Below are 12,590 nucleotides of genomic sequence, written 5' to 3'. Positions count from 1 at the left end.
TTTAGATTCTCCATTCACTGGCTGTGTGGCTGGAGCGAGTAACATAAATTCTTTGAACTTCAATGTGCTCACTTGTAAAACTGAGATAATTTATGTCTTCTGGAATGATGTAGAACCCTAGAATAAATAGGCATTCAACAAAAAGTAGCTGCTTATCTATTACTATTAAGGTAAGGGCATAACTTTCAGGTAGGTGAGAAGACACTAAGTGCGTAGAAGAAGTTTAGCGGGGCAGAAAGGAAAACTAACAGAGTTCACACCTATTTTCTATAAATATGTCAAGAAGAGAATACAGAGGAGAGTCCTAGAGAAGGGGTTTAAAAGGGAGTGATGGGCCAGGCATGGTGGCTAAGGCCTGTAATCCCAACATTTTGGGGAGCTGAGGCAGGAAGATCGCTTGAGTCCAGGAGTTTAAGATCAGCCTGGGCAACCTAGGGAGACCCTGTCTCTATTTTTTTCTTTTTTTCAAAGAGAGATTGGGGAAAGCTTATAGTAGCTGTACTAATCATTCAGAGAATAAACTGACCAACTGCGGACATTTAAAGAAATGTTTAATTGGTTTTGAAAGATCAGAGGAGAGAATCAAAGTACTGCCCATTTCCTTCTCATAAAAAATAGCTAGTGGAGGAGTTTGGAATTACTATTTATCATTTTCTCAACCTATCTTTTCCTATACCAGGATTGTTTTATGCTTTTTTTTTTTTTTTCTGAGACAGAGTCTTGGTCTGTCGCGCAGGCTAGAGTGCAGTGGCACAATCATGCCTCACTGCAACCTGTGCCTACCATTATCAAGTGACTTTGCACCTCAGCTTCCAGAGTAACTGGGATTACAGGTGGTGTATTTTAAAACCTGTCCAGAGAAGCTCTTTTAAAATTGTTGTTGGCCAGATTTGGGAGCTCACACCTGTAATCCCAACACCTTGGAAGGCCCAGGTGGGAGGATCGCTTGAGGCTAGGAGTTTGAGAATAGCCTGGACAACATAGAGAGACCCTGTTTCTATAAAAGAATAACAATGAACTGGATGTGGTGGTCCACACCTGTAGTCCCAGCTACTCAGGAGTCTGAGATGGGAGGATAGCGTTAGCCCCAGAGTGGGAAGCTGCAATGAGCTATGACCTTGCCACTACACCCTAACCTGGGTGACAGAGTGACACCCTGTCTCAAAAAAATAAAAATAATAAATAAATAGATAAATTGTTGTTACGAGAAATGTATTACAATAGAAATAGGAGACAGGTGATAGAACAGGAGGAAGTTAATAGGTGTATGAAGAAAAGAGTCTTCTCTTTTGAGTTATTTCATACATAGGGGACAAAGAAGAACGTCCTCTTCACCCTCTGAAAATTCACTGAAAATCACTGACAAGAGGCAGATTAATGGGAGAAAAGGCATACAAATTTATTTGACCATAGTTTTACGTGACACGGGAGCCTTCAGAATGAAGATCCAAAGATGCAGGGGAAACAGTTCAATTGTATGTTTAGGTTCAAGAAAGTATGGACAGATGTTTTAAAACATGATTGGACAAAAAGATTGTGATCTAATTTTTTTTTTTTTGAGACAGAGTCTTGCTCTGTCCAGGCTGTAGTGCAGGGTGCGGTGGTGCAATTTTGGCTTACTGCAAAACCCACCTCCCAAGTTCAAGTGATTCTTGTGCTTCAGCTTCCTGAATAGCTGGGATTACAGGCATGCACCACCATGCCTGGCTAATTTTTGTATTTTTAGTAGAGATGGGATTTCGCCATGTTGGCCAGGATAGTCTCAAACCTCTGACCTCAAGTGATCCACCCACCTCGGCCTCCCAGAGTACTGGGATCATAGGCATTAGCCACTGTGCCTAGTCCATGATCAAATGTTAAGGGTCTGAGTTGTAAAACCCAGCAAGATCTGTCTATCTAGATTCCTCCTGACCTCTTGGAGCATGCATTTCTTCCTTCTGAGTATGGGGCAGGACCCCCTCTGGAATGGGGATCTTATGACCTATAGTAAAAAAAAAGTTAGATAATTTTGTTATGGCCAGTTTTTACACAGAAAGGCAGGAAGGAAGTTACAGTAATATTTTCAGGGTTTACGGCTGGCTTTGGGAAAAAGGGGACCCGGTTTCTATGACTGGCATTAAGGAAGAGGGATTCTAGTTTCTATGGCTATCCTCAAGGGAGAATGGAAGGCCAGAGACAGAAGGGCAGAAGGTCAGAGAGAGCTACTTCTGAGGCCTTCATTTTCGGGTATCATTTTTGAGACCCTGTACATACTTGGTTTCTTATTCTAAGGCTTCTGTGACCTTTTATCATCCTAAAGATAGGCATTATGAATCTAAAGATGGCTGATTAAATATATACCTTTACATAGAAAAATTGAGTCAAAAGACATGATATGGTGGGGAAAACAATAGTATTTATTGTGCAATGTAGGCTGTGTTAGATACATTGATTTCTTTTCCCAGAGTCTCCTGTTTTCACAACAAACATTCTCTCATCCCCGTGGTTACTATGGGAGCAGCCATTATTAGAGCTGCCTCATATTATTACATCTTATGAAGCCGATTGTTAGTATCTCTTTCAACTCCACATTCAGTGATATCACATTGGTAGCTTGAAACTAACCATAGTGAGAATATTTACACTTCATATTGGCAAGGGGCAAGAGGCAAATTGACACCTTCTCCCTCCCCACTCCAACAGCCAACTGTTACACATTGTCAGCACATCACTGCATTTAGTATTCGATAACTGTCCCTTTGGCTATAGACACTTACACAGAGATGGGCACCTGACTCCAGCTGAACCAACCAGACATTTTCCTGCAATTCATGAAACTAGAACTGAGAATAAAAGCCAAATACTCTCCAGTGGCAGACATAGTAATCAGTAAATAGGAGATGTTGGAGAGAAAAGGGGGAATGTATACGTCAATTAGGTCAGAGAGTTAACAACAACAGGCCTACAAAGAGAGAAATAAAAATACAATAGAAGTACAAAGGTATGCTGGGAGCAGTGGCTCACGCCTGTAATCCCAGAACTTTGGGAGGCCGAGGTGGGTGGATCACCTGAGGTCAGGAGTTCAAGACCAGCCTGACCAACATGGTGAAACCTGTCTCCACTAAAAATACAAAGATTAGCTGGGTGTGGCGGCAGGTGCCTGTAATCCCAGCTACCTGGCAAGGTGAAGCAGGAAAATCGCTTGAACCCAGGAGGTGGAGGTTGTAGTGAGCCAAAACGGCACCACTGTACTCCAGCCTGGGCCACAGAGCGAGACTCCATATTAAAAAAAAAAAAAAAAAAAAAAAGTAAGCAGAGATGAGAGATGGTGAGATAATTTAGGAATATTTAAGCTCCTCTTCTATTCCTGAAAAGCACCTGCATTTCTATCCATGGGTTCCACTAGACACTTCATTTTCATTATAACAAATTCTTCTTTGTGCTAATTTAATTCAAATAAGATTTCTGAACTTTATAAGCTAAAAGAGTCTTAATTCATATATGGGTCCTCAAATATCTGTTGTTTTAATCTGAAAGTCTCTCAAAGTCCCTCGTGTAGTGGTGCTGAAAATGGTTCCTCTTTGCTGTGGCAGGACTGGTGGCTATCAACTGAGAATTTGATTTCTGTGCTGTTTCTATAAATCAGACGGAACGAATCCTACCTGTCTGCAATTTGGTCTCTTATTGATCCTTTTACAAAATAACAAATTAATGTTCTCTAACTTTAAAAGTTTTCTGTAAATTTTAATTTTAAAATAAGTTTCTTCCTATACTTGAAGTTTTAATTTTCTGTATCATAAATATACCATCTGGATTATGAAACGAGGGATAATACTTATAACATTTTTGCTCATCTCAAAACTGCTGTTTACATAAAGCCATATTTACCCCAAGTTGAGACTGCAGGGTACAGTTGTGCAGGTTGTGTCCTGTACAAAGAGAAGACTTTGTGTCCTGTACAGGACTACCCTGCAGTCTTAGTACAGTTGTTCAGGCTGTGAGTGAGGGGAGGCTCATCATGGGGTTAAGGGCTCAAGCTCTCCAACTTTGGCATGCTTTGGCATGGGCCTACCAATCTAGCTGACACTACCCAATAGTGAACTTGCTCTCCTATAAATTCTTATAAATTAGCTACCATCCTTTATAGCACATTCATTTGCTAACTTTCATTTCCCCTTTATTATATGGTGAAATATTTTGAGGATGGGAAATTACATTTTATTATTCCTCCAGGTGCCTAGAACTGAGACATTTGATTTGGCCAATGAATACCTGATAAATGAAATAATGTGTTTATAAGTGAGCCGTTGTACATCAAAGTAGCAGAAACCTTTAGGTGTGTTATATTTTGTTTATTATGTAAACATCACTTTCACTACAACGGAAGAACTCTATATTATAGCAGTATCTATGGGCCAAAACTCTGAGCTAAATAGGCCATGAAAAATGGTGTAAGAAAATATCCAACTTACAAAAGAGTAAGGCAGGCACAACTTAATCTCAAACTGAGACCAAAATATAACTAGTTATTTATTGAAACATAAAGCACTTTGCCTCATTGAATTTATACATGCCAGGTAAGGGAAATAAGCATTCTAATCAAATTGCAATGCAGGATTGGAGCAAGTCAAAGGGAAGACCAATCATCTGCAAATAGAGGAAATTAATTCCATTAAGTATGGAATTAAGTATGCCACAAAAATTCTGGTGTTGAAAAATTAAAAAAATTTAACTCTGTGAACTTGAAAGATATTTAGAACCATTGCTCTAAATAGACATATTTTACTCAGTTCTCTATGTGGGCTCTACTGATAGGCCATTCTCCCTGAGTTCTTATGCTAAGATTCTGATCAGTAAGTATCAAGAAGCAGGAACAACTCCAATCTATGGTTACATTCAAAGCAGAATGTGTTGATTTAACTCCAAAGGTTGGACTACTGGGAGCTGTATAATCAATAACCTCCAGTGATCATATTTCAGTATCTCTGCCAACTTAATTAATGTCCTTGGGCACGGGCTTCTGTGTACAATATGTGCATACTGGAGCATCAATCACTCTAGATAGACCTGAATGCTTGATCTTGATTTTAGATTCCTAGGATATAATATCAGGATATCTTGGGCAATAGAGAGTCACTAAGATAAAAATTATTTAGATAGAAGCTTCTTCTCCTGCTCTCCCTTGGCCACAATTTTCATGTTGACTAACTGCAATATATTGATGGTTAGAATCTTACCTGAGTGTCAGTGAACTTTATTTCTGCTGGGAAGATTGCCTAGAAAATGGGCTCCAGATTTTCAGATAATTTTATTTTAATTCCACAGTTTAGGCCCAAGAATTAGCTTGAACCCAGGTGCACAGAGCTAAATTACCTAGTTCGTATCGCTGAAGTAATTCATTGAGAATCAAAGTCTCTGAAGGCGAACAATATCAATTTCATTATACGTAAAGGCAAATAAGCACATCAAATCAACTATTTTCTAAGCAAAAATGTCAAATTTCCTGCAGGAACCACAGCTGGGCCCTGGACTCAATTCCTTGGTACATGTCAGTCTGCCACAAGGAGTAATCAATGGCCCATGGAGTCCTGTCCTACCTATGAAAGAAACAGGTGAAATTTCTCTATTATTCCTTCCTTCTGACTATCATCTTCTGTCACTGCCCACTCCTCTTTAGAGATCTCCATTTCCCAATTGCTTGCATTTTGATACTTGATACTGTGAAGAACATAGAGTAAATCAACAGTGAGGACTGTTTGAAGGGAAGGGTATTTTCTTCTCTTTGTTTATCTGTCTTTCCTAAATTTTTGTGGAGTTGATTTGAATTACTAATTCAATTTGAATATCTAATAACAAAAATAAATATGTGTTTTTTAAAGAAAAAAGACATTAATAACTAAAACATATTATCTCCCTCTCACATCCCTAATTCCTTTTTTTTTTTTTTGAGAGGGAGTCTTGCTCAGTTGCCCAAGTTTGAGTACAATGGTGAGATCTCAGCTCACTGCAACTCCGCCTCCTGGGTTCAAGCAATTCTCCTGCCTCAGCTTCCCAAGAAGCTGGGATTACAGGCGCATGCCACCACACCTGGCTAATTTTTGTATTTTTAGTATGGACATTTAGTATTCACCACGTTGGCCAGGCTGATCTTGAACTCCTGACCTCAAGTGACCTCCCACCTCGGCCTCCCAAAGGGTTGGGATTACAGGCGTGAGCCACTGCGCCTGGCAACACAGATGATAATTTAACCCCTCCCCCATGCCACATCCTTCCCAGGATTTCTGTTTCCCAAGATTTACCCTCTTATGGGCACTTTACTCTCCAATCTTTAGTACCAAGCAAATCTCAAATCACCCCCTACAGTTCTTCCTCTTAACTCCACAGGAACCCAAGTGTGGAATGAATTCAGTCACTTTTCCTTGTTTTTTGTTAAAAAACATTTCTATATTGCAGACTTTAGTGGAGGTTCTGGGGAATGCATAAGGTTTATGTCAATGCTTCATGAATAATCTAAAATTGCTACTAGGCTTACTTGTTTTTAAAAATATACCCTCAGCATGTCTGCTGACTTGGGTGCAGTCTCTAGCCGTGCGGCTCGTCTGGTGTGCTTTTCCTTCTGTCATTCCTGCTTGACTGTCATCGGCAGTTCCTCCCTCTCATGGCCTCCCTGTAGGCTCTCCCTGTAGCCTCTACCCTGCCTGAGACCTCGCTTTTCACAGCCCAAGGCTCATCCTTCCCTATGCTCTGCTTCCCCATGGGCATGATCTCTCCTCCACTCACCTCTGCAAGGAAAAGGGACCAATGTGGAGATTATTTCTCTGCTGATATGAAGTTCGCTGCCCCTCTCCCGTGAGGTACGCTGCCCCTCTCCTGGAGTTAGTTTCAGTTTCATGTCACATTTTTTTTTTGTAATGTTGGTCATTGTTAAGACAGTACAGGTTTGGCTCCCCCGAACTAATTTTCCTAACCCACTACCCCTAACTTCCTATCTCCACCCTATTCTCATCAAGGTAAAGTGTCTCTCTTTTTGCAAGATACCAAGAATACACGTTTTAGAAACCTCTTCTCTCCTAGAAGACTACATAATCCTCAAATAAAGAAACCAAATCTTATTTGTATATTTAATGCCTCATTTCCTGACAACATCCCTTTGATAATTATGTGCATAATAAATGTGTTTTAAATTTTCATACCTTAGAAAAATTTGCATGTCCAGAGGGCGATCTTTAATGTCTTTTTAACCCTTGGAACTCCTAATTATTCATCGAGATTTAGCTTAATTTTCTGTCTTTCATGAAACTTTCTCTGAGTCCCTATGATACTTTATTCCCACCTTTATTATAACAATACAATCTTTTCTTTTTTTGGGGCCCAGGGGGACACAGTTTTGCTCTTGTTTCCCAGGCTGCAGTACAATGGTGCAATCTTGGCTCGCTGCATCCTCTGCCTCCTTGGTTCAAGCGATTCTCCTGCCTCAGCCTCTGGAGTAGCTGCGATTATAGGTGCCCGCCATCACACCCAGCTAATTTTTAGTAGAGACGGGGTTTTACTATTCTGGCCAGGCTAGTCTCAAACTCCTGACCTCAAGTGATTGACCAGCCTCGGCCTCCCAAAGTGTTGGGATTACAGGCATGAGCCACTGTACGGCCAAAATTATTTTTCTTTAATGACCAGGTTGCCAAATGAATGAATTTAGAAATTTTATTGACCTTCACAATTTGGTATAAGAGCCTGTTCAAACACAGCTGCACTAAGCTAAATTACACAATCTAAATCATTAAAGTAGTTGGATAAGTGTCAAAATTTCTGGAGGGATTCCATATTGACATCATTTTACTCAAAGCACATTTCAAACAGAACAGGCATTGGTTACAAATATCTCTACTAGAACTGAATAGCAATACCGCCAAGGTATGCCTTTCACTAGCATTTCTGGCCACAGAGCCGTTTGTTCATTACAAACTTTTCTAGGGGCACACTTTGGGGTGGTTTGGTCTATTAAATATGTCTCATATGGCCGGTTTTCTTTTTCCTAGACACCCCAATCTTCAGTGTAAGTTCATTTTCTTCCAGATTTCTCTACATGTCTTCATTGTCAATCCATTCTTTTTGTTGGTAAGCTTAAATTCAGAGCAACTCCATTAGTTCCTTTTTCATTGTTCTCAACTGGAGTTGTTGTTTTGTGATCAGAAATATGTGGGGATGTGCAACTAGCCGCCAGGGAAGTTAAATGCCCTGCAATTAGCCAAACAGTCCCGCAACATGGAGAATTGCTCCCCCTAAAATGTTTTGTCTCTGATATAAAGTTATAAGCAAGAAAAATCAAGAGCTTTTCAATTGCTGCATTACTAGTTGAACAAGATATCTGCATGTCTGGATAGTGCAAATTACCTATCTTTTTTTTTCTTTTTTAAATCTCTGTGCCAGTTATGAACATTACAAAAGATATTGCTTACTTTCTGTATTGGACCACATGACCTCTGCATGGTATTCCTCTTCGAAGGTACTGCAAATATCAGTTTTGATAGACAAATATCAAAAGTAGCTCTCTGACCTCAGTGCTTCCCAGTTATTCTACTTGCCTTATACCCTTTTCCTGGCCTGCCAGAAGCTTTTAAGAATCTATTTTTGAGCACTGCCAAGTATTATTTTACCCATTTTATGGAAGAAAGTAAGACTTACAAAGATTAAGTCAATTGCTCCCTCAAGGTCACAGAGACAGTACGTTCTAGAGGTGAGCTTCAAACCCAAGCATTCTGATTCCAAACTTCAGGTACTTAACTGCTTATGTCTGAGTTGTTTTTCAGTCATATTTGACTCCTTTTACATCATTGTGGAATGCATCCAAATGATTTTGGGATTACTTCTTCATCTTAAATATCTGAAACTGTACTCAATTCTCAGCCGAGGTGCTTGCTATATTAGTATGAGTATGTCGCTTATCTTCTTTGTATCTATCACTAAAAGAAAGCAGTTGTGCTGGAAATTTGCTCTCCAGTGTCTCTTGATATTAACATTAATAATTCCATCAACAATATCCAGACCGTTTTGTTCTCAAGACATATAATTTTCAATTATGCCATATGAAAACATAATTGATATGATTGCAAAATATCTTTTTGTTACTATTTTTAAAAATCGTTTACACCAGTAAGTGAAGGTAGGTGTCACAAGTACTATCTGGCTTGGTGCAGTGGCTCATGCCTCTAATCCTAGCACTTTGGGAGGCCAAGGCAGGTAGATCTCTTGAGCTAAGGAGTTCGAGACCAGCCTGGGCAACATGGCAAAATTTCATCTCTACAAAAAAAAAAAAAAAAAAAAGGCCACAAAGATTAGCCTGGCATGATGGTGCATGCCTGTAGTCTCAGCTACTTGGGGGGCTGAGGTGGGAGGATCACTTGAACCCAGGAGGCAAAGGTTTCAGTGAGAGCTGAAATGGCGCCACTGCATTCCAGCCTGGGGGAGACTGAAACCTTGCCCCCCCCCCAAAAAAAAAGGGGCTATCTGACAGGCTTTGGCCCATTGTAGTAATCTACAAGTCTACCAAATTTAGATCTTATATTGTAATATCTGTTTTCCCCGATCCCCAAATTCCCTTCATAATTCTCATTATTTCATTGACAAAAGTCCAAGGATGAACACATTGTTTTCCTCTGAGGTAAAACAAAATAGATCTAATAATTGCACATGTTTATGCTTGATAATAATAATGATAATATATTATATGAACATCCCTCCCAAGTTCCGATTGTACTGTTTTGATATTCAGTCATGGTATCTTTATTCATAGCCTGCCTTTAATGAGAATAGTAGAGGTCTTCGTGCATATACACAAGAAGTACATTGCTATTTTCATAGTGTTTAAGAAGTACTTATTATAAAATAATGCACTCTGTGTTTTATAAAAGGATCAAACAGTAAAGAAATATAAAAAATGAGAAGTCTCCCGTTTCCTCTAAAATATCTGCTTTTGCTGAATCTCCTTCCCAAGAAGAATTACTAATTCTTCAGTAAGTGTTATGATAATGTTATTTTGTTGTGTGCAACCTAATCTGTATGAAAAATTAGCACACACCCCAAACTATATACCATTTATTGGATTTAAAGTGGCTATCATTTAATCATTTAAAAAGCTTATTTTCTAAATAAACTTGTCTTTCTAAAATGCTTACATTAGGGTTTTTGATAGTATCATTATTGTTGAAAAGGTAATACGTACCCATAATGTAAAACTTGAACAAAAAAGAGAACAAAATGTAAAGAAAATCACCTTTCCACTGCAGATCCATAGTCTCTATGACCAGAAGGATTTTTTTACATATTAATCATAAATATCTGTCTAAAAATAATGCAACATAGCATATGTTCTTTTGAAAAAGTGGAAGCATAATGTATACATTACTTTGCTTTCCTGTCTTAGAAATTAGAGATCAATAGGCCAGGCATGATGGCTCATGCCTGTAATACCAGCACTTGGGGAGGCCAAGGCTGGTGGCTGACTTGAAGAAAGGAGTCCGAGACCAGCCTGGACAACATAGTGAAACCCCATCTTTACTAAAAATACAAAAATTAGCCGGGCATGGTGGCCGCATCTGTGGTCCCAGCTACTCGGAAGGGTGAGGCAGAAGAATCTCTTGAAACCCGGAGGTGGAGGTTGCAGTGATCTGAGATGGCACCACTGCACTCCAGCCTGGGTGACAGAGTGAGACTCTGATATACCAGCACATCTTAATCTCGTCCTACTTCTTGACCATACTGTAGCCATTACAGAGTAGTATCATAACTAGTTAAACAGTCTTTTAAGAATGAATAATTAAGCTAGTTTTCACTCTTTGGCTATTAAAAATGGTAAGGTAGGGTTAAAAAGCATCCTTGCTCATCTCTGTACACATGCTAACAATATATCTAAAGGATAAATTCCTGCAAGTAAAATTTTCTACAAAAGAAATTGTCGAGTCATAGATAGGGGATATTTTAAATCCTTGATACATACTAAGCTGCCATCCAATAAAGTTTTCTCAGTTTATGAGAGTAAAACAGGCCTGATTTATAGCATTTGTATTGGGTGCTTTTTTTTTGAGACAGAGTCTTGTTCTGTGGCCCAGGCTGGAGTGCAGTGGTGTGATCTCGGCTGACTGCAACCTCTCTCCCAGGTTCAAGCGATTCTCCTGTCTCAGGTTCCCCAGGAGCTGGAATTACAGGTGTGCACCACCATGCCCAGCTAATTTTTATATTTTTAGTAGAGACAGGGTTTCACCATGTTGGCCAGGCTGGTCTCGAACTCTTGACCTTGGGTGATCTGCCCACCTCAGCCTCCCAAAGTGCTGGAATTACAGGCATTAGCGAACCCTCCTGGCCTGGTGCTATCTTCTGAATAATTCTTCATTACAGTACACTAAATAAAATGTCTGCATTTATGCAACTCAGGGTTTGTCAGCAAATACTAGGAGGTAAAAGTAAATGGAACTATTTTAGACCTTTTGGCCCCTAAATGCCATACCATATCACACAAAAATACCCATCTATAGTTGTATATAAATATTGAGGTGAGTTGCAGTTGATGTTATATTTTTAAAAGAAAAATATTAATTCAATATGTATTAATATACACCCTTAGTGTTTTGAAGTCTATCAATTTTTTTTTCCCCAGCCATACAAGTTTGGTAGGCTTCTAAAAGCTTGTAGGCCCTCAAGCACCACTCCTCTAGTGCTGAATGGGTTAAGTGTCCCTGAATCTAATTTGAAAAGCAAATTGCCTCATTCTTTCTCTTCACATCTTTCTTTCAAACTGTACATTTTAAGAGCTGTTTATTCCTTATTCTCCTTGTTCTTAATTTGTTTAATAAAGTTTTAGATCTTTAGCGAATATTTTGCAAGAACAGAAATATCCCCAAATTTCCTGGTGCTAGAAAACAGCCACGATAGTAAGTAGGTCAAGTCTGTATTGTTTAGGGAACAAGGAGATTTTTGTTTGTTTTAAACGAGTGATTCTTCTGCGAGTAGGACTCTGGGTGCAGGTGAGCGGTAAACATTCCTTTTTCCTGCAGGGATGTTGCTGTCAGTTGTGAAAAGCAAAAGCATTTTGTGTAAGGATGTTAGACTCCAGTAAGTTTTTCAAAGCCACATTATCTTTCTCATTAGGGGGAGTTTCTGCTTGTACTTGAAATGAAGATAATGATGCTTGAAGAAGCTCAAGATTGACTAAATTTTAGGAAGCTGCCAGAGTTCCTCACTACAGTAGCTTCGTTATGTCTTAAGAACCATTTAACCTTCACTTGTAGTCATCGTTTCAGTCATCGTAAGCACTGGGTCATTACAGAGTTCAGTGTACGTAAAACGCAAGCTGACTGTGACTGATGAGAATCCAAACTGCAAACTGGGCGGCTTGGGCAATTGTTTTCTTAACCAATCTCCACGTTGTGGCTTACGTCTTTTAGCACCGCCCTCAGGGCAAAGGGTGGTGGTCAGAGGCAAGTGCCGCAATAAGAGGGGGCTATTTATGTGGTCTATTTACAGTTACCAGGTTTCAACACTAAGCCAGGTTTCTGCCACGTCTCGGGCGAACCTCCAGCCTGAGGTCACACAGACGCCCGGGTGGCTCTCAGGAGCCA

This window comes from Macaca fascicularis, chromosome 1 (genome assembly GCF_037993035.2).
Source record: "Macaca fascicularis isolate 582-1 chromosome 1, T2T-MFA8v1.1".
In the NCBI taxonomy this organism is placed as follows: domain Eukaryota; kingdom Metazoa; phylum Chordata; class Mammalia; order Primates; family Cercopithecidae; genus Macaca; species Macaca fascicularis.
Note: the sequence above shows the minus strand (reverse complement) of the source record.